This window comes from Lonchura striata, chromosome 2 (assembly GCF_046129695.1).
Source record: "Lonchura striata isolate bLonStr1 chromosome 2, bLonStr1.mat, whole genome shotgun sequence".
NCBI classification, from domain to species: domain Eukaryota; kingdom Metazoa; phylum Chordata; class Aves; order Passeriformes; family Estrildidae; genus Lonchura; species Lonchura striata.
The window spans coordinates 22879007-22906531 of NC_134604.1; the positions used below are offsets into that span (position 1 = coordinate 22879007).

Here is a 27525-nt window from a genome sequence, read left to right on the forward strand (position 1 = left end):
GGGCTGGTGTGTGGGACAGGAGCCAGCAGCGGGCAGGAAGGGCAGGGGCACCTGGCACCAGTGCTGCCACCAAAGCAAACCCGGTGGAACCATGGCTGGGCTGCCTGCGATTATCATTTCTGCAGCTTCCAAGCCACCCTTCAGTACTTCCCATGGCCCTTGGGGGCAACACGACCTTCACTTCGAAAAACACTGTTGCAGGACAAGCAATCAGGGAGGGAGAGGCTGCTGACAAGGTGCAGCTGTGGATCTGGGTTAAATAAAAAGTTATTATTCCGTATTAATGGCTGCTCACTGGTCCCGGCACACAGCAAATGGCAAATGTGAGCCATTCGCAGCAGATATATATTTTTTAAAATTAGCCTGCTAAAGTAAAACCCAAATGTAAGTGAAACCAAAAACAAGGCCTTGGGCTTTAAAAGGACATGAAACAGAATGAGTGCATACATATTAACTTTCTGGTGAGAAGATATCTTTTCTTAAGCAGAAACAAGCACAAATATGGTTTCTGAAAAACCAATGCTAGAAATCAAGATTATAATTTATGCTTTTTCTATATTTACTGTTTTGTGGGGTTTTTTTCCAAACTAATGGCCACAATCCTTCTCCCTGACTTATTTTGCTTTGGGTAAAATAAAGCATACTCCTTAGGGGTGCCAGCTCCTGAAATTGCAATAATCACTAATAATGACCATGTGCAACCATTATTGTTTAGTCAGATCTTCTTGTGATTCTGATCTTCATCTGATTCTTCTTGTAGCTTTTTTTTTATGCAACACAAAACACAATAAAAACATCCCTCTGCCATCAAAATGAGAAATGAAAATGACTAAAGTATTTAACAATATTTCAGAAAAAAATGCATATTTCCAGCTGAGGGTGGAAAATAACAGCACTAAATGATAATTACAGTATAAATAAATAATGAGCTAATTAACAGGTCTAGGCTGGGAGATGAGTTGAAATACATTCGGTCATGTCTGGCAAGGTCAGGAGCATATCAACCTACTGAAAACTAGAGCATTTTTTGAAAGTTCTCTCCATTGAAAAATTCTCCTTAGATTGTCAGTGTCTCTTCGTGCAACATCTTGGGAGCTACACTAGGTAGGATTTACTGAATCCTAGCCATCTACCAGGGAATTTCTGAAGACTTCTGCCACATCTGCTGCCCAAACTTTACCACATTCAATACATGCACATATTTGGAAAAGCAAATCTAGGCAAGTGAGAAAATATTATGATGCATTCCACTGTTTCATGTTAAAGAGACAGTATGAAATCAAATTAAGCCTTTTTTGGGGAAAAGTATATTGGAAGAGAAATTAAGCCCAAAGCTAAGGAAATATTCTCAGGAAATTAAATACAAAAGCATTCCTTTCTTTGGAATATGCTTTTCTACTCTTTTGTCAGAATGTACTGTATTTGGAATACAACGAAGCTCCAGCTTCTACAAAGGCTTTCAGACAGGCAATGTTGCTGAAAGATCTGTGTGGAGCCCTGGAAAGAACCCTGCATGGACTGGGACTTACTCCTTTCTATTTCAACAAAAGAAAATATAATATTTTTTCCATTGTTGTGCAATCTAACTCATTACTGTTGAAAATGCTGAAAGTTGCACCAGTGACTGTTTGGAGGTCCAGCTGGATTTATGGCTGATTACACAGTTTTGAGAAGCTGCTATTTTTTGTCTAGTAAAATAAATCCCTAGAATGTGTTGGTAACCTCATAGTACAGGACAAGGCAGCAAAGTTGGCTGACAGAATGGAATGGTTAGAAGAGACCAGTGTGAGCTGATGTTCCCCAAAAGACACAAACAGCTTTTCCAAGAATAGGTGGGAAAGGAGGTGTACAACTGTCCCAAGATATTTTTTGCTGCCCAAGAACTGACTAATGAAAAGGCCAAGATGTCTCATTCATACAGATGAATATCCATAGGAATCATCTCCAATGCAGATGGACAACAAGAGGGACCCAAAAATGTATAAATAGTTACTCCTGAGTCCTAGACAAGATCAGGTCCCAAGAATCAGGGAAATTCAGTAGTTTTGGTAGGGTCTGTACTGACACACTCAGAGATTTATGACCTTTCATAAGCCACTGTGTGGGTATAATAATAGGATATGACAGTAAATGGTTGCTTCATCTTTGTTGCCAACATCTTTGCCTAGCAACTTACAGGTAGTCTTTCCTTCTGAGCAGCAAAGAACTTCAGCTAGAGCCACTTAATCTCAGTGAACACCACCTATTTTTTGCTCTGATGCAAAACTCCTCTTGGAGAGCAAAGAAAGGGAATCCACTCTTCATTTTTCAGCAACAGAAAAGAGGATGCATTGGTTGATTAAATTAACTTATTAACTGTTGGTTAAATAGGTAGAAACCAAATGCAAGAGAGGTTTTCAGAAAGCTTTGTCTATACCATGGTTTAGATGTGTACTAGTAGTGCAATTGGTGTCTAACAATCATACATTACAATGCATAGGAAAGGTTGATTTCCTATAGTTTTGTTTCCTACAATGGAGAGTTCTCTTTGTCATGGATGGGCGAAATGGGACCCAATACCACTGTAACTGGAGTGGCTGCCACAGAGTTGACAGACATACATTTTCCTGGTTTACAAAAATATCAGACTGGAATGAAAAAGTTAAAAGCTCACCCAAGATATTATTCTTTAGCCATGAAAATAGTTACATGTTTGAAAGCATTCATCACTTTATCACCACTTTGCAACATTCCAATGTGTTTTACATTTTTTCTTACTCTTATTAAATATGCCACTAACATTTCTTATTATTAGAAAAGAATGTATTAAGAAAAAAACACTCTGAAATACTTTCTAAACTTTTCTACAACTTCTATAGCTTGTGTGTGCTTCCTATTACTACCCACCATTCATTTATTTCCATTTTTTTCTTCCTGTGATGCTATTTGTTAACTAATCAACCATTCAAAACTAAATGCTGGATGTGCTTCACTGTTATTCTATATCTACTAAGAGACTTTTTGACATTTCATGTTTTAAGATGCTGTTATAACTTAGTTAAACTTTTACTAGTTCAGTTGAATTTTCCATGCCTGGTGTTTGTTCCAGGCTGTTGTTATTAGTGTGTTTTTAAATTTCAAGAGTCATGGTTGAATTGTTTCTAAGAAGGAAGTTAGGGAAAAATAAGTTTTTCCCACATTTGAAAAAAAATTAGGCCATTTATTGGACGCAACTTGTTTAATACTTTAAAGAATGTATATAAAATTTGGCAGGGGAAGGGACATCCCTGCCAGGAGTCCTTTTTGCTGTCTTTGTGAAAGCTTTTTAAAAAAATGCATTTCACACATCCTTAGTAAAGCCCTTGATTTTCTAGTATCTATGATCTCTGGAGACTCTAGCCCCACAAAGCACGGTCAGCACTCCCTAGGTGGGCCCTGCTGCCAAGCCAGGCTAGGGCTACTGGGGCCAGGACAGCAGTGGTTGCTGTCCCAGCATGGAATAGGAAGCCCACTGAAGCAAACTCAGTAGTGTATGTGCTGGACAGTATAAATAAAAAAGAGTTATTGAAAGTAGTGACTGTAATGTCAGACTGAAACCAGTGTTGTGTGCCTGTGAGAGACTGGCTGAATGGAGAGACAAGTGACTGAAGGAAGAGTCAGTGGGATCAGACAAAAAACACAAGGGTTGCCAAATTCAAGGGTTTTTTCTTGGTTTTATTGTTAAAACTGAAAAATGTTGTTAGAAACTGATTTCTGATTTTTATATTATTCCAGTGCAACAATGTTGATGACTTCAAGTGGAGTTACTGTCATTTTTTGGCAGCAGTATGAAGAGCAGAATTGGATCCTCCAGTTGCACTGGAAAACTTTCTGCCTTTCAAATGCACCAGTAAGAATTATGGCTTTCTATGTGCCTGTTACAAATGTGTTCAGCCCTGGAACACATCAAGTTGTTCTACAGACCTACAACAGTTCTCAAATGTCACATGCAGCAAACTAGGATTCTTTCAGCAAGAACAGTCAAGAAAGGCAGAAATGCATGGACCTTCCATAACTTTAAATAATGTTCTTCCAAGTGAATAATGACATATTTGGTTTGCTGCATTTTTCTTTATATTGAAGATGCCTTCATAGCAGGTGAAGAAAAGAAGCAAACCAGTTGCTTATCAGACAGGTTGAGCCATACAGAAGTGTTTGAATTAGAAATGTCATGAAAGCAGCCACTTAGAAGCTTTGTTTCCATATGAATATTGGTCTATTTAATCTACTTTGATGAGTGTTTACTTTTGAATAAAGTATGTGTACCCAAGTAAAACAAAAACCACTGCCACACCTGGCCATACTCTCCAGAGTGGATATAAAACACTTGATGTGTACAAAGCTCACTCTGGGATGGAGCACTACAGCAGGAGGTGAGAGGCCTCCAAGTCCTGACTCACAAACCCCCCACATTCTGCTCCCTAAATATGGCTGGCTGTCAAGTAAGTCTTCCCCAAAACTGGAAACTAAGCACATTATTCACCTCTGAAAGGCTCCATCGGTCAGGTTTCTGTTAACCCTACATTCTTCATTTGACCACTCATACGGGAAAACCCGATGACTTTACACAAAAGGGAAATCAGTGGCCTGGATATTGCATCCATTTTTAAAGCAAGAGATTTTGAAAAGAAAAAAACCAAACCTCTGAGCAAAACCTTATTAAGGCACATAAAAAATAAAATTTGTGAACACATGCTGATGAACAGAAAAACTCTGTTAAAACAGAGTAGCTGGAAGAGAGAGAACAAATGGGAGAAGCAGATGAAATGAGGAACAAATGTAGACATAATGATTAATTTATTTTAGAATGGACAGAAGCATTTATCCATAACTGTCTGCAATGAAACATACATATTTTTCTATGTATACAGTTTTGAGTTGGTACAGAGGCATTTTGTGATCTTGAGTGGAAAGGCAAGAGGGAATGTTTTTCTGTTTTTCTGGCCCTTGCTCAGAAAAGGATGTGATTTGTCTTTTGTGGGAGTTAAGAACATATTGTATCATTTTTCTGAACTGGAGTTTCTATGAAGAGATTCTTCATGCTATGAAAATGTTATGTCTCTAGCTATCAAAAGTCTCTAGATCTCAGTGATACTTTGCACTTACAACCTAATGATATTTTGAAACCTACTGAGTTTAAACTGCTGATTTATCACTCATTCATATCAAAACAAAGATTTGTTTATTTTTCCAGTTTTATGCTGTGATAATTCACTTTAGTGCATTTAAACTAGGAAAACATGGCACAGAATGTAAGTAGAACTTTTGATTAAAGAAAATATGCAGAAACAACACTATTAAGACACCAGTATCAAGCACTAAAATGTGAGGGGGAGTTTCAGAATCAATTGCTGCTTGATCAAAATAATTGTGGCCTTCCTGCATGCAGACATTTTCTACTGCAACCTTTAATCATATGTCATCTATTACATTTTCCACACAGAAACTCTATTTGTCCAATGGACAAAAAGGATGGTTCAAACTTTAAACAAAATACTGAATTATTGTCTTTGTCATGTGATGTGCAGCTGCCTCAGTCCCAGAACCTCTCCATTTCTCAGAGGAAATGACATTGATCTCTCAGTCAAGGGCCACAAGGCCTGCTGATTAAAGCATTATACACAAGCTAAGTATTGCTAATACCTTAACATAAATCCAGATGACAACTAAAAAACAATCAGAAAGATTTTGCAGAGAACCCATTATTGACTGATATAAGCAAATAAGGCTAGTGTAGGAAAATACTGAATTTTAGCCACATTCCAGAATTTGTATAGAACAGCACCAAACCATGTTATGCCCATAAGCCCCTTGCTTAGCTGACATAAATCTATCAAGATGTCACTAACATGCTATCTGACAGCTGTTACATGAAAAGTGCTGGCTCTGCTACAACAACTCGGGGAAAAATAGCAACTATGCAGATGAGAGGAGCTGCCTGAAATCCCTCTCAGCAAAGCTGAATTTCAAGGACAGTGATTCCATCATACCTGGCCTTTATAGTATCAGCTGTGGGCAGATGGTTTTTTTGATCAGTGGATTTTAACACAACTTCAAAACAGCAACAGAAACGGTGGTTCTGGTGTTGTTAGCTGTAATTTTAACATCATGTAAGTACGTATCCTCATATTCAGAAGTCATTCATTCTTGAATTCTTGCAGAAATGACAACTGAAGTGACAATTAAACTGGGAGACAAAAACTCTTTTCTGGAGGGTTTTCAGGAACCAATTGAGAACTGCTGTGCCTTGAAAGAAATGAGAAGAAAATTACTGCCAAAGGAGATTTCTTTCATTCAGAATTATTTCAAGATATCAACTTCATATCACTTTCAGGTCTTTTACCAAGCTCTCTTACTACAGATAATTTCTTAATATGTTTAAAGCAGTGATTGCCTGACTACCTTTGCTCTTCTAAGTTTTCAAGGGCCCAGTTACCAGCAAGGTAATAATCAGAAGCCACACACTCTAAATGCCTAAGAGGATGTAAAATATGGGATGGATAGTGTTGGCATGGGGACTGTGAGGTCAGGATTTTACGATTAGTTTTCGCATACCCTTTCAGGATGACTTTGTGAAGATCTTCTCCAGATGAAAATGTTTGAAGGTGTAATACTTAAGATCACCCTATAAAATTACCTTCCTCATTTCCTTCTCTGACTTACGTATTTTTATTGTGGTCAGGCAGATTTAATGTTTTTTTGGGAGATCCAAACAAATTGGGTTCCTAAATAGGGTTCTTTCCACAGCATGAGTAATTAACAAAAGTAATTTAATTTATATCCTCTTCATGTATATTCTTTTGAAGTCCTCTTATCAGTTACAATGTAAAAATTATAGCAATGTCTTATTATCCAGATTTATCTTAGTGGGTGTGTGTGTTGGGGCACATCCTTCCTCTTTCAAGGTTAAAATGAAATACATGACCAAAAACGATGGGCTGTGGTACAGCATCTTATGGAGAATAGAATTCTCAATAATTCATAGTATCAATTTAAAATGTAAAGGCAATGAGCACTGGGGAGCCTGTACCAGAGAGAATGGTGAAAAGCCATTAACCTGAAATATTTATGGAGAATCTTCAGTTCAACACTATGTCTGCACACTGATCTATCACTTGAAGGAATGAGTTAGAATTATTTGCTTTGTCTGCCTCTCAAGACCTTTTTGGCCCATTAGAAAAGAGTGCTTGTTTGGGGTTTTTTTTTATATTTTTGATCAATAAATGCATTAATTCCACATTTCTTTAGGTGTCCATTCATGAACCTGCTTCATGGAGGCAAAGGTTATATCTAGGCACCTAGAAATTAATAGCACTGATGGGAAAATACATCTACTTTCTCACATTTATAAAAATGTTTTCATAAGAAAACTTTTTTTAAAAGCAAGCATTTTTAGTCAACTAAATATTGCTTTGTGTCAAGAAAGCTGTTGGGAAAACCTCCAGTGCTGGTAAGAGCCATGTTTTCATGGATTTAGTAAGAAAAAGACATCAAAGTATTGGCTGGATTGTTTCATTTTTATTGCAGTTTTGGGGAATATTTAAAACCATGGTGCTAGACTTACTGCAATGCCCAATATCCCTGGAAACCGATGATGCAGAAATGGAAGCAGTGAATGGAAGCACATCAAACTAACAGTTACAGTCTCCAGAAACTTGAGCCACTTCAGTGCTAAGCCCAGCAAGGATTAGTGATCTCTTTCCTGACTGGGAACAGCATGCAGGAGGCCAGGATAAATGGCAGGGGCATGAGGATGCAGTGTCTTTATATCCATGCTCACTGTATCAGCAGCTTCCCTGAGTGTCTGCCTGAGAGAGATCTAAACTTTATGGGATGGCACCCCACAGCAGCTGGAAGACCAGCTGTGGGAAGTTCAAATACTGGGGTCCCATTGAGCCTTTTTTTAAATAGGAATTTAAAGGAAAATTATTTGCTAAGTCCCTTCAGTGGTATTATCAGGGCTCCAAGCCAGACCAGTTACAGAGACCCAAAGTAACCTGGAATTGCATCAGTTTTAACTTGCTGTCCAATAAGAGAAAAATATGATACCAGGGGGCTAGAGAGACTTAAAAAGGTTTCAGTCAGAGAGACCAGATGAAGAAAGGTGATCAGAAATGAATTCCAGGGCCTTTCCAATGATAAACTTCTTCAGGACAGCTAAGAAAATGAGGTGGAAATTATGTGATTTCACCTTCTCTGGAAGGGGGAAGGGGAACTTTAGGAAGTTCAACACCAAAATGCTCTGTTAAGAAAGTGGACACTTTTTATGCCTGGCATATTATGGTATATGGTGAATTGTGTAAATCATACAGTATATCCAGGATAATGGTAGGCTTTTATGCAGATATAACCTATATATAAGACTCTCGCACATCCCCTCCATACACTGCATTTTTACAGAAGGATTATTAAATTGCAGCTGATTTTTGTTTTTAAGATGGAAGGACATTGTGGGATAAGTAGGCTCCTTTGCACGGTTGGGGTGTAGGGAGGCAGAGATCTCTGAAGCTTGCTCTTAGGGAAAGAGGTTTATTGGGGGTGTAGGAAGGCCCGTGCTTCGTGCTCTCAGGCGTAGCACGTGGTCGGGCTTAGGAGGACGGGGGAGGGGAGAGAGAAACGGAGGGTTTAGGAGAGGGGAAGCCCCAGAGGGTGAGGAGGGAGGAGGTCCAAGAGCCCGCATGGCCGCTCAGAGCCCCCTTTTCAGGGGCTCCCAGGTGGGCTGGGACAAGGCATGGGCCAATGGGGTTACAGACTCTGTTTTAGGGGCAGGTACAGAGGTGCGGGATGAACCACAATCTTTTGCGGGGTGGGATGGAACAGTCCATTTCACTCCAGGATTCATCCAAGGGTAGAAGTGATATTCGGCTAGCTAAGATAACAATCATATCTATCTATCCTCTGCAACAGGACATAAATCCTATATTAATGTATTTTCATTGTTTGTCCCCTATGAATCAAAATAATGAGTTTTTCCAAATATTTCCATGGCTGATACATTTTTATTATTGCATATTAATAACACCCTTTATCTTTACACAGTCATGCAAGGTGAATCTGCTGTGGAGTAAAGGTCCAACTCATTGCTGTTCTCCAAAAGACAACTTGTAGTCAATATATTTGAAAGTTTTTCACAGACTTGTCACATTATATAGCTTTTAAAATTAATTTCATGTTGAGGAGAAGTGGAAGGAGGGAAAGGACTTCAGACAGGGGTCCCCAGTTGCTGCAGTATAATACCATGAAGAGATAAAGAGACAAAGCAATTTTAGAAATGCTTTGCATTTATTTGTGCATTTGTGATATCTTCCTATCAGCATGTGCTTCTACCAATGTTCTAATTTCACTTAATCAGCTCTTCCCTTCTATAATGTTCTGTATGTGAAAATAATCATATCTGCTCTCAAGTTTAATCTCATGAGGCCAAAGCAATACAGCTCTTATAAACTTCCCTCATAAAATATGTTCCTCACTTCCCATTTTAATTACTGAGCCTCTACATGTCTTCCAGTGTGAATTCATCTTTGTGGAGCACAGATTACTTGAATTTTCCACTAATGCTTTGTACAACACTGTACAGGGAGAGATGCTGTGTTGTTTGGAATGTTTATCCTAGCTCCACGCACACATCACTTACTTAGTGTGACAGTGACAACTGACAGTCATGTTCAGGCTGCTGTTAGGTATTTAATGCTACGTGTTCTTCTTGACTTCCTCTGCTGTCAGTGGTGGGAATGATCAGCTGGGCCCACTTTATCCTTTCCTCAGAAATATATCTGAAATAACTGGCCAGGACTGCCCTCAGAAAAGGTCTTGGCCTCTCTCAAAGGACCTCAGAGAGGATGCTGGGAGGCATTTCAGATTATGCATCTGTCTTTCAGATGTTAGGTGTTAGCTGTTTCAAGTGTTAGGACTCTTGGTCACAGGATCTTTTCTCCCAAGGGAATGAAGTCACTGACATGAGTTTTCACGACAGGAATTCACAGACCCAAATGGATTCTTTATCCAGCGAATGAAGGAAAGTTAAGCACACAAGAAAACAACTAAGGAAAAAAGGCGTGTTGGGCAAGAGCTGCCTAAAACAGATGAGCAAAAATGGTCAAACGAGCAGAGCAACTACAGTCCTGCCACTTACACAGTTACTGAAAACGGCATGGTTTTTGCTACAAGTCATCCCTTTTGGCACAACTGCTATTGCTTTCTTTAGAGAAAAAAAAAGATGGGCAAAGGTGAGAACAGTGCTTTGTTTCCTATCACAGTGCAAGGAGTGGAACACAGGCTCTGAAAGGAGAAGCCTCACAAGTCCAGGGGGTTTGAGCTCATGTCTGTCCTCTCCCAAGGTAATAATCTCAGCTCCAAGTATCTAGCTGTGATGTGGAAACTATAGCACTTAGGAAAGCCATACAATGCTGTAAGGCCTGGAAGTTAACAAATAGAGAGGACCTACTTTTTATTTCAATTCTTTTGCTTACTTATTTTTGTCTTGCTCCTGAGTATAGGCACCTAGATTCCTGCTGAGACTAGAAGCCTCCATTTTTTTCCAGATTTCAGTCCTCAGTTCCTTACTCAGCAAAGTTTTCAGGGATGCTCTCAGCTTTCCCCAGATTGCTGGGACTGCAACTCCATTCCTGGAGATCTAAAGAGGCTGCCAGAAACAAATTGGAGTCTCTGGGAAATAGCGTGGAAAACCAGAATTGTTCTATAACTCTAAAATCAGACCCCTGTTTATTTTGATGTCCAAACACAGATTTAAATATTTAACTTCAGGCTGTGCACTTGAAAGATCTGTCTTTAAAAACCCTTTAAAATCCTCTCTGAGGTGGTTTGGGGTCACTGAATCTCATCTGGCTTCCCATAATTTCCCCTCTGACAGCACACAAACAGCACAGCTCTAGGACAGCCCATACAGACGCCATGGCAGCACAGGAGGCAGCAGGAGAAGGGCAGTGGTGGGGTGGAGGCAGTGGTGGGGCTCACTGTCCTCACTGGTCCCAGCACCCTGCAGACACTCAGCCCCAGCACAGGCCTCTGAGCAGCTCCATGACAGCAGAAACAGCCCTGGAGGATGAAAGGACAGTCTGCCTCCTCTGTGATCTCAGGGACGAATAACCTGGTTTGGGTTAAAAACATCCATTATACTTTTACTTATGAAACACCTGTGGAAAGGCAATGTGAGCCTCCTGAGGCACAGCAACCCTTACTAGAAGCTGCAAGCCTCCAGCTGGGCACTCTGTAATGAACCTCCATAATCATCTTGGGGTTTTTATCAGGCAGCTTGAGCCTTGCCTGTGTGCACCAGTCAAGCGAGGAGAAAGAAGCTCAGATTGGGAGGCTGGCCAGAATAGGAAGCATGGCAAGACCCTCCACTGCCATGTAGGCACTGATGACTGTGCAAAGAGGGATACAGGCAGCCACCTCAAAGTAGCAGGGCCAAAAATCAATCTCAGTGAGCAAGAGTTCACTGGCTGGAACAGCACCAGGCCGCTTGGAAATAGATAATAACACTGCCTCTACTTCACTTTCATAAGTTGGTGTTCACTCACCTTACAGTGAGAAATTCATGTTGGCAGAAGAAAAGAGAGAGTTTGACACAAGATATTCATCTTGCTTTTCCCCTGAACGCAGAGCCCATTAGTGTTCTCCAGACCATGCTTTGGCAAGAACAGCTTTTAACATTTTAAATTAATGTCTTATTTTACCTCAGTGAAACTTGTTGAGCTGGCAGTCTTTATGACTGAAGCCCTTTATTGAACACAAAGCACTTCCTGGGATGACACAACCAGAAGTGACACTGTTCCCTCCCATTTTATACTGCACAAAAAGAAGAAGCTGCTGTACTAATGATAGACTATATCCAACTACGAATAAAAATACTATGTTCCCACCACTAAAGCTACTCCTGGAACTCCTCAGGGTTCTTTTATTTCTAGGACCTGTCAATCATAAAACAGTTACTTCAACCCTCTGATGGTATTTATAAACTGATATACACTCCTATAAAAGATAGCATTTTAAAATTCTGGATGACTGCCCATGGGCTTGCAGTCCCTCCCTCACTAGACATTGATTTGTTCTCCTTCAAGGAGAATAATATTCACTACGTGTCCTGGTTTGAAAAACAAAACCAGTGAGAGGCTCTACGTCAGAAATACAATCTACTAGGAAAAAGGGAACAAAGAACCAAATACATACAATAGCACAAAAGAAGAACCACTGACAGAGTTAGAAATACAACCTGACACTTGCTGGCTAGGGCGGTGGTGGTAGCACATATGGTTCTGTCTAAGCAGTGTCTTGTAGACTGATGCAGTTTCCCTCTGGAGTTCCAGTGTAGAGAAGGTCTCAGCTGTTCTTCTTGGAAGAGGGGATCTACTTGCTGTCTGCACAACCCTGCTTATATCCTTGATGGCATCGTTTGGCTCCTCCCTATGGGGCAGAGCATCTCACAATAGAATGCTGTGGTCTTATCAGTCGTGTGGCTAAAAGAACAGGTCCTCCTGGAGGGATTTATCTCTGAGTCACGAGATAAGGAAAGAAAGGGATTGCAGCTCAAGGTGGTAATGGAATACACCCCAATATTATAACCTAGGACACTACATAAAGGTTACTATTCAGAGCATATTTGGATATGCTTGACTTGAAATCACCCATACACTTCTTATGAACTCCTGCTGCAGCTTCCTGGTGGGGTACATACGGAGTGAGGATTGAGAAAAGGTTTTCAGGCTTTGAGAAAAGCTATGTTGGTGCAAGAGTTCAGGATTGTCAGAGGAAGCCAGGCTGTTACCATACACTAATCCAGGCAGTGCCCTCCTGATCTGATAGACCTTTTGGCTCGACCTGTATTTCTTCTTGTATCATTTCCTGCAGACTGTAGCTGGTCTGCCTAGCCAAGATTTTCCTAGAAGATCCAGCTCCTGAAATTCTCACTGCCTATGGTTACATGGGATTTGCTGCACCTTCAAAGTCAAAACATGAGTTTGGACAAAAAATCTCAGGCAAAGTTTGAATTAGGGAATTTATTAGCTTTAGGTACATGATTGTATCCTTCTAAATGGTTATCACTTCACTCTCCTGTTGAAGAATTTCTGAGAGAGAGAGGGCATGATTTATGTCTGGAGTGAGAATTGAGCTACTCCACAGACTAGGCCTTGGTGGGGCCTGGTAGCCTTCGACGCAGTAAGAAATTATTTGTGGCGCAGTTAGAAATTATCTTATGGTAACTACAAAGTAATGAGCTATCTGAGTGTAAATTAGGGTAGAGCTGCAGTGTAAAAAGCCTGACCACCTTAAGGCAAAGGTAAACAATGTTAGCTTGCCAATGAGAGTGCCTTTTGTAAACTGTAAACTATATGGAAGTGTATATAAACTGCCATCTCACTAATAAATGGAGAACGTTTGATTGACCATATAGGCCTGACCTATTTTTGTCCTGTCCAGCACGCCCTCATATTATAAGATGTCCCTGCTTTTCTCTCCAGTTCAGCAAATCTGAATTTGTTCCTAAAATTGTTCTCTCCTTGAGCTTCAGATCTAAACTTCCTCTTCATCTGGGTGATCATACCTGGAGCACAGGACCTGGCCTAGCTATAATCTTTACCAGCTTCTTGGAGTGCTTCTAGCAACATCAACTGGATGTTCTTCCTTCAGATTACCATAGCATGGTATATGCTGTGGGATTCACTACTAAAGCCACAGCTCTTCTTACATTTTCCATATTTCTTCAACACAGAAGACTTTCTGGAAGGTGAAGAGGTGGCCCCAAAACACAGCCTCATCTTGGAACAAGCATGGGTTGGTGTGGTGGATCAGCATTTGTCTTGAATAGAATGGGGGGGGGGGGGGGAGTGTTTTTTTCAGAACAATAGTAAGGAATTTAAGCCTTTCACTTGAACCGAGGTAGAACTGTTCAATATGTAGACCAGATACCTTATGGGCATTATCCTGGGTTGTAAGATAAGCTTGTATTCTATTTGCCATCTGTTGGAAGTTGGGCAGGTTTGTTATCTCTCAAGAACAATGGTTTGCTCGAAGAGGTAATGGTTTGTTAATGGGCCATTGACTGACTCACTGCAGGCCTGGTAACATAACACCATCCCATTGTGAGATGTTCCACCCAGAGGGGGAAGCCAAGCACTCTTTTATAGTATAAAGGGGTAGCTTTTGGGGAGACGAAGCAGCTCTATCTTTGCGGGATTTTGCGGAGAAGCAGCTCCTTTGGCGGGATTCCCAGAGAAGCAGCTCCTTCGGCGGAACTCCCAGAGAAGCAGCTGGAGCGCGGTGAGGCAGCAGCGGCGGAGCTCGGAGGCGGCCCCGGCGCAGAGGCAGACCGGCCCCAACTGCCACCAGATCTTCAGAGAAAATGATACCCTTTCTAAAGATCACCACTTCAGCTGCAATTCATCAGCCACTGCAAGAGGAGCAGCTATCATTTCAACCGGACTGCTACCAACACCCCGAATCCTCAGGTTGTGGACTTTATCACTAGTTTTGTTTGTACCGATTGCATTTGCCTTTTTAAATTGCTACCTAGTTTTCTCCTAGTAAAGAATTGTTACTCCCATTCCCATATCTTTGCCTGAGAGCCTTTTAATTTAAAAATCCTAGTAATTCGGAGGGAGGGGGTTTACCTTCTCCATTGCACAGGAGGCTTTAGCCCTCCTTCACAGACTCCTGTCTTGTCAAACCAAGACAGGCATCTAGGAAAAACTGTCCCTCTCTAGACGACAAGAGTTGTTTAAGCCCCAGGCCACAGCTTTAGTGAACAATGAACCAACTTACAGGACCATTAGCATTGCCAAACTCCCAAATACTTTCTTGTGGAGATCAGTTCATGTAGCAGGTCATTCAGCTGTATTGTAATGAAGTCCTGCCTATAATTCCTGGCCTAGTGAAATAACATTGCTTAAGCTCTCACAGCATTGGGTAGGAGGAAAAACTCCAGGCTGGATTATGTTATCATCTGTAATACTATAACACACATTTTTCATCTTTGGCAGTTTCAACAGCGTTTGAAATCTTGCTGTAAAGTCCAAGGAAAGCAGAATATGAGACCTCTGTTGAGAATTTTCCTCTGACTTACATGTTTGTCACAAAAAGAGCTGACTTGAAGCTCAGAGAATTGAGAAAATTGAAAATAATACAGTGCAAAGATACTGAAAATTGCTCTTTTGCTTTGGAGAACCGGGGAGGTTCAGGGAAATAACACTGTAATAGTGCAGTAACTTTGCTGAAGAAGTTGTAGCATAATTGTTGATCTGCACTTCATTAGTGTTTTAAGAGTACTATTTTCCCCTGATTTAACTCCTGAACTAGAAATTAGGTAGTGCTCTTTTTTAACCAATTTTATCTCACAAAACCCAGGCATCGTCCTCTGCACCTTTGTTGTTATTTTGTTCCAGTGAGTTACGTTTGGACATTGAGCAGTCAAACCACCAATGCTTATGAGCTGTAAGTTTTAGTTTTCTAAGGAAGATACACAAAATGGAAATTGGCAGACTTGTGATTCCATTTCAGGGTGTCTGGCGAAAATATTTTGGATCAGTAACATATCTGAGAGAAGACTGCAGAATTGGCCAGACATCCTGTATGCAGTTTGCCAAAAAAGCCAGAGCAGCATCCACTCACAATTCAGATGCTTTTTAAGGTTCAGAAACATTTAATTAGAAGAGTATTCACTCTTTATGAAGTATGACTTATGGAACAGGGAAAGCTGAAATTAACCATTAATTGACAGCTTTATCCTGGGGATTTTTTCCTCTTCAACATAAACATTTGTCTTGAGCATTTTTTAAAAATTACAGTAGACTAGAAGTTTGCCAAATATTTAGTGGTTTTGTGAAGTTGTTTGGTATTCACGTCTACTACAGTTCTACAGAAAACAGTTCTAAGAGCCATTTCTTTCACATGGCTGGCAATCTAGAGAGGGGTGAAGGATAGCAAACATTAAAAAGATGTGCTAAAGAAAAATGTGATTTGAGCTGCAAAAACAAATAAAAGACATTTTTGCAGGGGCTGGATTCATGTCTTGCCAATATTTATTATAGTGTTTATCATTAGAACAGTGATTTTTCACATGTACAGTCTATTCCAAAAGATGTTGCCATGTTTTCAGCTCTTGAGCTTCCCGCCTTCCTGAGAGGAGATCAGAGGCTAATGAAAGCTCTCTCCTTCTCCACCCTTGTTTACATCCTCACAGGCCCATGCCACAACCCAGACAGCAGAACACGAGAGCTTCAGCTCCTTTTGGTTCTCTTCCAGACACATCACACACACACCAAAGGTCAGACCACATCTGAACTTTGAGGAGCTCCAAGCTTCACTTGACATTAAAAAGGGGAGAGAGTGTGAAAGAGGCCTGTGCTGCATTTTGCCCTGTCAGGGGTAACATGGGTGAACAGAGGTTTTTCACTCCTCATTCAGTCAGTGTAGAGGTCAATCACTTCCTAGCGCAGCCTACAGCCCAGAGCTGCACTGATCCATCTTCCCTTTTAAACAAACAGGTGACTTGATCCACCTTATTTGGCTCCCTAACTTACAGTTTTTGCTTCCACACCTGCATCCTGTAAAGCTCTGAGAAGGTTTCCTGCTGTTCTGTGATAGCTGTTTGCTATCTTTTTACTTCATTTTTAAGAGCCAGAAAGGTGCATGACAGCAGACTCAGCTGGTAGGCTTTGGTAGATAACTTATGCCACTTCAGTGTAAAAGTTAAAATTGAAAGCATTAAAGATAGAACAGAATTTATTTTAAACGGTAGCTGGACTCTCAGATTAGCTATTCTGTAATCCCAGTTCATTTTCAAGGAATGCCTGCCTGGGAAATCCTGAAGACCATCTGAGGACAGCTTTCAGTAACCACATATTACATGGAACTTTGCCAGGAGAAGGTGGAGAAAAGACCCCAGACACAGTGATCTCTCAGGAAGAAGTGTCAGGCCATAGATAGGAAGCTGTGCAATTCAAAGCTAAACAGTCAGTGCAGTTTTGAATTCTCTGAGGACCTGAAAAAAAGGTTTCTATTATGCTTCTGCAAATCATCTCACTGGAGATTTTATGAAGTGTTTTAGAGACCTATGATCACAAATGAGCAAATTTGTTTCTTGCTACCTGCATTTCAAAAAGCAGGTGCCAAGTTTTTCAGTACATGTGCTCTATCATGTGTAAAACAGAAGCCTTTTGTGGCAGGAATTAAGTGAGAACAGGCTATGTTTATACTTATCAAGTAGTGATGATATGCAAAAGCAGCTTTTCTATTTACAGGCTTGGCCTTTTGTTCTCACAGACTGTTCAGAAGGAATATGAAGAGAGGCCAGACTGCAAGACAAACTGCAACATTTCCTCCACGTCTCTGTGAAGAGGCTACTGACTAAAAAATCTAGTACTAACTAAAGAATCACTGATTCATTTCCAGATCTTAAACATTTATCCTTAATTACTATTTACTTGCATATTTAGGAACATTGGAATGGCCACAGATAAGAACCCTTTCATTCACAGTCTTCAAGATTAGATATTCATGCTAGCTGGCAAAAGGAAAGAAAAAGAAAATACCAAACCACCACTGACTTCCCTCTGTGCCAGACAGCTGCTTGGTCTTTCCCTCTGTGTCTGACTTCAGCTTTTGCTACACCATCATTTAGTTCTGCTCTCTCCTCTCCTCTTGCCTCGTTGCAAGAGCTGACAGGGTACATGGACTTCCATCCTGGCTTGAAAAACATAAAGTGTCACTCAAGACCATCTGAACATCATGTCCAGTTCCCATTCTTTATTAAAGAATGACCCTATCTTCTGGTACTATCTTGGTTTGAAAAGACAGAAGTCTGTGAAGGAAGGTAAGAGCCTCTTGTAAAATGGAAAAGGTAAACCCCTTCCTTCCAAATTACCACAATTTTAAAATTAAAAGGCTCTCAGGTAAAGATATGGGGATGGGAATAACAGTTCATTACTAGGAAAAACCTAAATTAAAAAAAAAATGTAATTAGTACAAACAAAACTACTGATAGAGTCAGAAACCTGACACCCTGAGGAGTCAGTGTGTTGGTAATAGTCCAATTAAATGGTGGCTGCTCCTCCTGGAGTGGCAGATGAAATGCTGCTGAAGCGGTGATCCTGTAGAAGGGTGTAGTTTTCTCTGAAGGTCTGATGATAGAGTAGATGGGCATGGTCTTCCTCTGGGAATCCAGCAGAGAAGACAGCTGCTCTTCTGGGAATCCAGCTAAGAGGCTGCCCTGACGTCCCAAAAAATGCTGATTTTATGCGGGTAGGGGTGCTTGGCTCCTCCCTCTGGGTGGAGCATCTCACAATGGGATGATGTAACTTTACCAGTCATGCAGTGAGTCATTCAATGGTCCATTAACAGAAGATATCTCCCCATAGGGAGACACTGTTTGTAGAGTTGTGTTTGCATCTGTATATCCCCTCATAATGGTTTGTCCTTCCATATCTCCTCTTTGTATCTGTCTGGTTCATCCCAGCTTTCCCATCAGTACCTGTATGTCAATCAAACACCAACCCATCCCCCTGTCTCCGCCCAGGTGAAGTGTCCATCACCTGGTGATCCTTCCCCTTTGTCCAGATCCTTCCCCCAGGGTCACCAGGTAACTGGACCCTGGCTGGGACTCCTCCCCCACCCCCTCCTCAGTGGTCTGAGGTCTTGCCCCCAGAGAGCCACTCCCATGTCCTTCCCCCATTGACTGCTTGGGTTTCTCCGCCCCCCTATATCTGGATGCTATGGGCAGGGAGATCCTCTGTCTTGCTCTGGAGATCCTTTGAGGTCAGATGTGGCCTGGGATCTCTCCAGGCCCTCATTAAACTTCGGAACTAATCCTGAGGGAGAGCGCCTCTTTCCTTTGCTTGTGGGACCAGCTCGTCTTTGGACTCACGTGGGAGCTTCTCCAAGTCCCCCAGGATCCAAGGAGAAATTCTTTCCCTCTGCCCAACTTGCCCCACTGCCCAGCTGGCCAGGGTCCACAGGGGATCTGTCCCTGTGGATTCAAGGGTGAGACGCAGCAATTGTTCTTGGAAGAGATAAGAAAACTGCCCAACAGGAGATACCTGCCCCACCTCCAACAGACGGCAAATAGAATACACGCTTATCTTACAAGCCAGGACAGATACAAACAGAATAACAATTTAAATAGAATAATAATTTAACAAACAGAATAATAATTTAAACAGTACAACTTTCCACTTTTAAGGTAGTTAGGCCATGCATTTATTTCGTGCACTACCAGCTAACGCCATATCACACTGTGGTTTCAACCAGAAAGTCCATTCTCAAAGTCCATTTCTGCTTTGGAGTCTTAACAAGATCTCATCTTTGTTCCACAGTAAAGATAAAGTGTAGAATTACTGGTGGATTAACTGCATCTTAGCTAGGCTGCAACCAAAGGGGTTTTGTTTACAACTTTTTTTTTTGTTTTGTCATTAGCTGACTAATTGACAGCACTCTAAAAATGTTTTGTGCTACTCTTTTCTAGGCTCTGAAAAGTTGTGCACTTTTTTATACCTGGTGCAAAATTCATGCTCTGTGACAGATTATTCTTGAAGACACATAGCCAAATCTAGGTTTAGAAATCCTAACACCCTCTTGAGCTTTACTTCCATCCACAAACAAAAGAAATAGTTGCAGTCTGTCAGATGCCCTTATTTGAGAGAACTTGTATCATTATTAATGTTGGTGTGGTTCCAGATCCTCTACTAGGAATAGGATCAGCTGTACAACAAGTTTCCATGCTGGAGATTTTCCAGTATTTGGAGCAGTGCAACATAAGTACTATAAATGTCAGCAGTGCTACTAATTGTTACATATTCGGGGTAAACAGAGTAGAAAGGGCAAAATTCAGTAATTTTAGGCCTCCATACCCCAATCATCACCCTTCTCCTAACATAGTCTATTACATCTGTACTCCATCAGTGGGGGGAAAAAAAATACTTGGCACCATCAGAAACACATGTAAGGCCAAGACAGTAATGTAATACGGATATCATCAGATAATCATAAGATATATTTAATTCAGGGCTTGATGACATGCATAGTTTTAAGAGTTTTGACCTAAGGAGAAATGAAACCTCATTTTGAATTCCCGAGGACTTTCAAGACTTCAGAATGCAAGGCTCTTTGATATATCTCAAGATTCCTTATTTTCCAAGACCAATAAATCAGGTGCCTTTTACTTCCTACCTGGTGCTGAATATTTTCTTCTCTTGCTGAAGGTAGTGGAAATTCAGGATATTCTTCAAATCCAAGGGGCTTTCAGCACCTCTGAAGGGTAGAACCTCTGTTAACACAAACACAGTCTTAGGTTATATTTTAGAAAACACATATTCTGGGAGATATTTATCAGAAAGCTTTTCTATGCCTAAAGTAAGAGCAAGGTAGTTTTAACTATGCATGAATTTTGATCCTTTATGTCCAATATAATCCTACTCATCTCCCTAGTCTTGACACAGAGTCTGATACAAAGCAGAGTGAATTTTTTTCTCCCCACAAACCCTATTTCAGGATTGATCCTAAAGTCATACGTTTATCCCTCTTTGAATTCAAGAAGAGAAGATGATCAGCACAAATTAGAATATTTTGTCTACTGTTGAATTTATTACAGAAGCTGCCATTTCATTATTATAAATGAGGTTTAAGCAACAATCTTCTTCTGTCAACGCTCTTTAAAGCATCTGCAGATGTCCTGTATTTCCAAGAAAAGACACTGAGTTTACGAGGTAGTCCTTGTGTGGATGGGCAGCTGTGCCAATAAAATTCCAAACCTTTCAGTTCTGAAAAAGTTCCATGTACTACTGAGACTGCATTCCTGAGACAGTAATGACTTCCCAAAGAGAGATGTACATTATTTTTTTCATTCTTTCTAAGCATAGGCAAAATTTTCCCTTTACACGTACTTTCTCCCTTACATATTTTTAAGACAATTTCCTTCTTTCTTCTTCTAGCATTGGTGATGTAAACCAGTTTCCTATGCCATGCTGAAGAGAGAGGGAATAACTGTCATTGTGAATTCTTTCAACATTATTTCACTTCAACTTCACACAAAATGACAAGAACACAGTTGGATAATTTTTGAAAGCTGAATAATATGCTGACACACAAAAGGGAGATATGAGTATCTTTGGTCATGATCAATACTAGCATTGAGCAACTGCATAAATTTCAGAACCTGAATTCTCAGATTTTTTTTGTTTACAGTTCTAAATTACATACATACAATGAGGAGAGTTAGAACACAAGTTTCTAGCTGATTAAAGATCTAACAGAACTGGATTTTAGCAGCTTTGTTCCACTCTTAACAAAATCTCAGCTGTTGTATTTTGTGTTCGCTATGATGAAATGAAAAAAAGCTAAATGAAATATTTTTACTCTATAAGAAAGAGAAACATGCTGTTTCCAAGTTTTTCTTCAAAGCAAATGTTATTTACTGTCTTTAAAAAATATTTTTTTATACTTCTAAGACAACATCAGAAATTAAATATGTACATGTACCTCACTGGTATAGATGCTCACACCTAAAAACAACCCATATAATATCAACCTAAATATAGAGTGATTGAAAAACTCTTCTATTGAAGGGGAGGAGGGAGGGAGGGCTGCATCTTCAGCTGGAATAGCCATGCTTAGTGCCTCTGTGTACTTTTGCAGCAAAGGGCCTGTAGGTGGATGCTGACTCCCAAGCAGGAGGTGTGATGTGAACAGAAGTGCAGCTCACCTGTGAGACACAGTCAGTTCTGGCTGAGCTTTCACATGTGTATTTGCCCCTCTGTCACAAGGCATTGCTGTATCTGTGTGGGCTAGATGTTATAATGCAAGCCTTGTCAAGAACATTGTATAAGGTCTCCATGCTCTTAACATCTCATGCTAACTCTCCCCTGCAGCTGGCAGACCTGTGTTCAGTTAGTCCAGCACTGAGGAAAACCAACAGTGGCAGTACTGCCAGCCTCGCTGTTTCTGTGCATTGCAAACAGATCCCTCTCCCATTCACTGTCAGGAACGGGAGCAGTTCTGTGATTTCTGCCATTTCGGTCTTGCACATCAAGGTGTGATGGCTGTGCTGCACTCACCTACACCCTCTAATACAAGGTGTGAGGTTCAAAGTGCCTGATCCAGGAGATTCTGAGTGTGCTGCTGCACCTGCCTTCTGCATAGTTTTGAAGAGGGAGTCCTTATAGTTTCATTTTTGCCCGTAGGACAAAGCATGAAAAGTTCAAGGGTTTCATGTTGGTATTGAGGGGATTTTGGCTGAATGTTTCAAGCTTGTGTGCTTAAATTTGCATAAATAAGGGAAGCTACTGTGTGTGTTCAGGTACACTTGTTTCCGTAACAATGTATAGATGAATTCTGCAGAATTTAAAATTTATATGCTTTGACCTTTATGAGGCTAAGATTAGGAACACTGAGCTATCTATTTCAGGTGGCTAAAATAAAAATCAATTTGAACCATAGTTCCAAAATCTTTACAGTAGTAAAATAGCTCCCATCCAAAACTTAATGAAATTAGAAGGCAAGTGTCCATGTGGACGCCAGGGAAGTAACAGCTACTTGGCAAGAACTTTCTTGGCTGTTGCTCCTCCAGATCATCCCTTAGCTTGCATTAGTGTTCCTTCACCCTCATTAATCAGTCACTAACCAACTGATTATATGAGATTGCCATCGCATACCAATTCTTAGATCGTTACAAAAAATTATACTTGAGATGTGTTCCTTCTGTTTCAGGAATTAAAAACTGGGCTTGAAAATTTGGTATATGACTGACCTCATCAAGGAATAAGTCTGGTCCTGCACTGATGGGAACAATCCTGGTCTCTTGGGAAAGGAATGTATGAGACAGAAATGCCCTTTTATCTCCTGACTGTATTTTGCTTAGACAGAGTAGAAAAATACTAAATGAGAGAGGTTAAACAAAAATAGAAAATGAATTTGATAAGAAAAAACAATAAATGAATGGGAGTTATGAAAAGTGACTACAGACTAAAAAGAACAGAATGAAGCCAAGAATGTGAAAAGGATTAGATGTTATGGAAAACAAATTAGTGAAATATCAAGAGGAAAAATAAGTAAAACATGAGATGCCCCTGAGAACTGCAGGCTGGGAGAAGGGAGCTAGTCAGGAGTAAGTAGCAATGATCAGAAAATTCAGCATGTATTTTAATTGGCACCAACAAGAGAAAATTACTTCAAATATGGCAAAAATATTTAATGCCCTGTAAAATACCAGCTTTATGCATATAACAGACTGACTGGTATAAAAATGTTTTTCTAGCTCCAAGCTTCACTTGACATTAAAAATTCTTGGAAAGGTAGGCTAGCGCTCTGCTTTTTCTACTCCAGGCCTTTTCTGAACATGTTAGGAAATACACATTGCTTTTTCTGGGCAATCTCATATGGGTGCCTCACTTTGATCAGAATGTTTCTCGCACACCAACATAGACCACAGAAGAGATACATAATCCTAGGTGATAGGTCTGACCAGTCACAGAATGTACCAGCCTGCTACAATTGCTCCAGTAAATTACAGCTTTTGTGAACAAATAATGATGATGATGATTATGATTATTATTTTTCCATATGTACCATGATCAAAATAAGAACCTTGACCTAAGGAATAATCTCCTACTTGGGACCTCCTAGTGATTTCTATGCCATCAAAATTATTTTAAGACCACATCATGATTCAATTTACTGTTAATTATGTAATATGTAGAACATATATTTTATCCTTAAAAACCCCTAGGTGTTAGAGTGACCCCATTGAAAGTATGCTTTACATTTAGGAGATAAGAAACATGTGGAGAGGCCACTATGCAATTGAAATTAGTGAAGGGACGTAGTGCAAGGCTTAAAGGCAAATATCAAATTCCGTTCAGCCTTGAGCAAAGTATATTGATTTGGGGGTTTTATATATATCTTCCAATTCTCTTAGTTGGAAAACAATTCTCTTGAAAAATGTTCTCTGCAAACTGTGCTAGAAGTCAGGAGTTTGGGTGGCTGTTTCTTCTTTGTTTGGGTTAGGGTTTTTTTTTGGTTGTTACAGGGTTTGGAATACAATGCGTGCACTCTGAGAGACTCCAGGGTGTGGCATGATGTCTGGTTACATGAGGTCCTTAGTGAACAGAACATAAAACACAGAGGTCAGGGAGTTTTCCAAAACTTCACAGAAGCATAGAATATTTTATGTTTTTCTGTTCAGCAAGCCATTATCCAGACTTGCCCTGAATTACATAATAGTAAGTTTTCCCAGGGCAGGCCTGAAAGATGAGGGCACTTACCTCCAGATTTGCTCTTGCTCACTGCACTCATGGTGGAACACTCTAAGAAACAGCTTGGGGTTGGGTTTGGGAATTTTTTTGAACCCCCTTCCCCATGATTCACAGAACTGATACTCATGTGGTTAGCCATAATTTTGTAAAAATGGGCTTTTGCTTGTAGCACTGGAAGTTGTCCTTAGTTTACAAGAGAATTTGCTAATAAAATGCCACCTAAAACAACCCAAGTACAAAAACTTTCTATGTTCTTACCACAGACACAAGGGGCTGCAAAGGAAGGATACTTTCGCACCTTGGACACTACAGCAAAAACTGTGGAACAGGATATGCAGAAGTGACTGGAACCTGACAGACAGATTTTACTACATTGTAGGCATTGACCTTCCAAAGGGCATGTAAGCTAAACACTGAAGCCAGATGTATCTTAAAATACAGTTTGAAATCATGCACACTCCCAGAAAAATAGCTCCCTAGTTTCTAGCCTCTTCCTCCCCTTTAGAATTACCATCCTAAGAGTACAGCACCCCAAAACCATTATTATTTTGATAATCTGAGTCACAATGTATTCAATTTCCCATCTATAAATACTTCATATAAAATTGATTTTTTGTTGTTGTTTTGTGGATATCCCATGGTTCAGGCAATTCTGTCTCAGTATGGATGTGCAAGCAGGAAAAGCAGCAGCTCCCTGACAGACTTATTGATGTTTACTGCTGACCAACAAAATGTAAAACAAATCTCTGATCATTTGCCAGGGTCACATCTGGGTGCAGAGAAGCAGCAGGATCACAGAGATTTTCCTTGTTCCTGTTACCTGGATGGATTATGACATGTGTTTTACATTGGATAGGCAAATTGATTCATATAAAATAAAAGCTTGAATATAGTCTATTTCTTAAGCTGTGCTTTCATAAGGTTTGTACAGATTCAGAGAGGTATGTCTTACTTTCCTTTTCAAGCCTTCCTGCTTGTGGCCTGGGCTTATCACAATATTTTCCTAGGGGGCTGTGTAGAGGAGACTTTCAGTATTTTTAGCTATTTCTGCTTCTAAGTATCATAGGATATTCTTACAAGCAAAGAAGCCCACAAGTTCTTTAACTTTGCAGGTTAAGAGAAGCAACAATGAGAAAAGTGTTTAAATATTAAGAAGAGATTGAACACAATTAGGAAAGCTTTATACTTATGAAACACTTTTTGGTCACTTGCTCAGCTTTACTTTAGAAGGCTATAAAGAGAGAATACTGCATTTGAATTTGTGAGCACTGTTTCTATCTGTCTGCAGTTTACTGGCTCCAAACCTACTGGATTTGTTAGGCATACTACCAAAGGGGTTAATGCAGACTCAGACAAATTCCCTGCCACAAGACATTCCCATGGCAAAAGTAATGAAAAAATCAGGAACTCTTGACAATTCTTCTGGCAACCACAGCCATGGAACCAGCAAATATCAATTTCTTTCTTTGCAAACCAGGCTTTGGGCACAGGGAGTGTTTTCTAATGCTGGCTTGCCTGTGCAAACATAAACTGCTGCTGTGACACAAGATGATCTCCTGTGCTTATTTGTGAGCAGTGTGTCAAGAAGAGGTAGCCTGCACCAATGGAATAAGGAGGGCTCCTTGTGCACCCAGGTATCCTTGCATAGACCCACAACAGGGCTTACAAAACTGCTCCTTGTACTCATACTTGTGGTTTGTTTTCTTTTGGGAACTTCAAAAATTTTTATTAAGCTGTTCAATAAAATTTAATGGGATTGGAGTTTCGTGCTGTGTTGAAGAGTTTACAATGTATAAAATACTGGCACTAAGAGAAAAAAAAAATAATTTAAATTATTTAGACTTTGTACTGATGCAGCCACTTCAAGAATTTCAAAACCCCATTTTGATCATTAATCACCACTCCCAGATGTCATGTATAAAAAGTATTACTAAACCGAATGCAGATGAGACATAGCAAGGATGCTAATTGGCTCGTCTGAGCTCATTCGGGATCTAATCCAAATATTCTGTTTAAATACATGACTATGGCTATTGCAGTTGCTGTTGCCTTAACAGCAGGATCCAAAGGATTGACTACAGCTCTGGAAAAGAATCAAGGAATCCATACTCCCAGCCAGCCTGCTCTGATCATCATACCTGGCCTGATCCCTGAATGAACAAGGGGACTAGGTATTGTAGGTCTATACTGAAAAATAGCTTAGAAATTGTCACTGTGTGATTTTATATTTTTAATGGATCTTTCATTTCTAAACAGATTTTCTATTTGCACATGCACACTTTTTTGTGTGTCTTCTGGTTTTTTCAGTTTAATCTTTTGTTTTGATAGTAATTTCCCAAGCCAGGTACCTTGAACCTGTCTGCAGGTTCCTGTCCTGATAGAGAAAAAAAAGAGTTGGCACATGCTTGTGAGGGCTGAGCTCAGCGTGGAGCCCTGCTAATGGTGCAGACTGAAACAGAGATTCTCTCTGGCTCTAAGCCTGAGCTAAGCCTGCATCTCCAGTAGCTGGGGATGCCAACCTTTCTGTATCAAGCCTGATACAGCACCACTACCAGGAAGTAAAATCTGCAAGCTCCTTTGACCACCATCCTCTAAAGAGCTGTACTGGAGAGGAACAGTGAGTCAGTTGTGATGGGATGCCATTTACTCCAGGCAGAATGAAGGTAGAGACAGGTTTTTTTGGTAGTATAGATGACATCCCACTTTCTGGGTGGTAGGTTGATGAGGTTCCTGCAGCCACCACCCTATTGCTGACAGGGATGCAATAAAGCAGTAACTGGCAGGTTGGATCCATGAACAGGGCTGCAGTGCTTGGAGGCACGCAGACCTCCCAGCACGGACCCACAACAAACCTTGTGGGAAGACCCTCCTTTATGTTCATGCTTCTGGAATTTGTTCACTATTCTGCATCCAAAGCTTTTCTGTGACATTCCTTGGTGGCCCTCAATCAAAAGGCTTAGTTTTTTGTCAGACATATTTGTGGTAAACCTGTTAGGGTCCAAGAAGACAGATTTTCAAGGAGCACTGCAACAGCAGCTGGATGCCCTGCACACAGTGCAGGACAAGCCCACAAGCCACACACTGCTGTAGGTTCTTTATGTGAGAAAGCTCCCCTGGACAAGCATACATTCTTCACTGTGTATGCTCTGTATTTTGATCTCCATCCTACACAAATTCTCAAGTCAAGAAATCATGTACACTAATTACTCAGATTTTTTATAGATAATTTCACTTCTTGGAAAAAAAAAGA

At 40.4% G+C, this 27525-nt stretch overlaps 1 long non-coding RNA gene across 1 annotated transcript in view; it reads right to left on the reverse strand.

Moving 5' to 3' along the window:
* The window catches only part of LOC144248658 (uncharacterized), a 146036-nt gene that overhangs the window by 40843 nt on the left and 77668 nt on the right, over nucleotides 1-27525 (reverse strand). Inside the window, exon 3 of the long non-coding RNA XR_013341972.1 lies at nucleotides 20197-20293. This is a non-coding gene — a long non-coding RNA (uncharacterized LOC144248658). The remainder of the gene's footprint in view (nucleotides 1-20196; nucleotides 20294-27525) is intronic.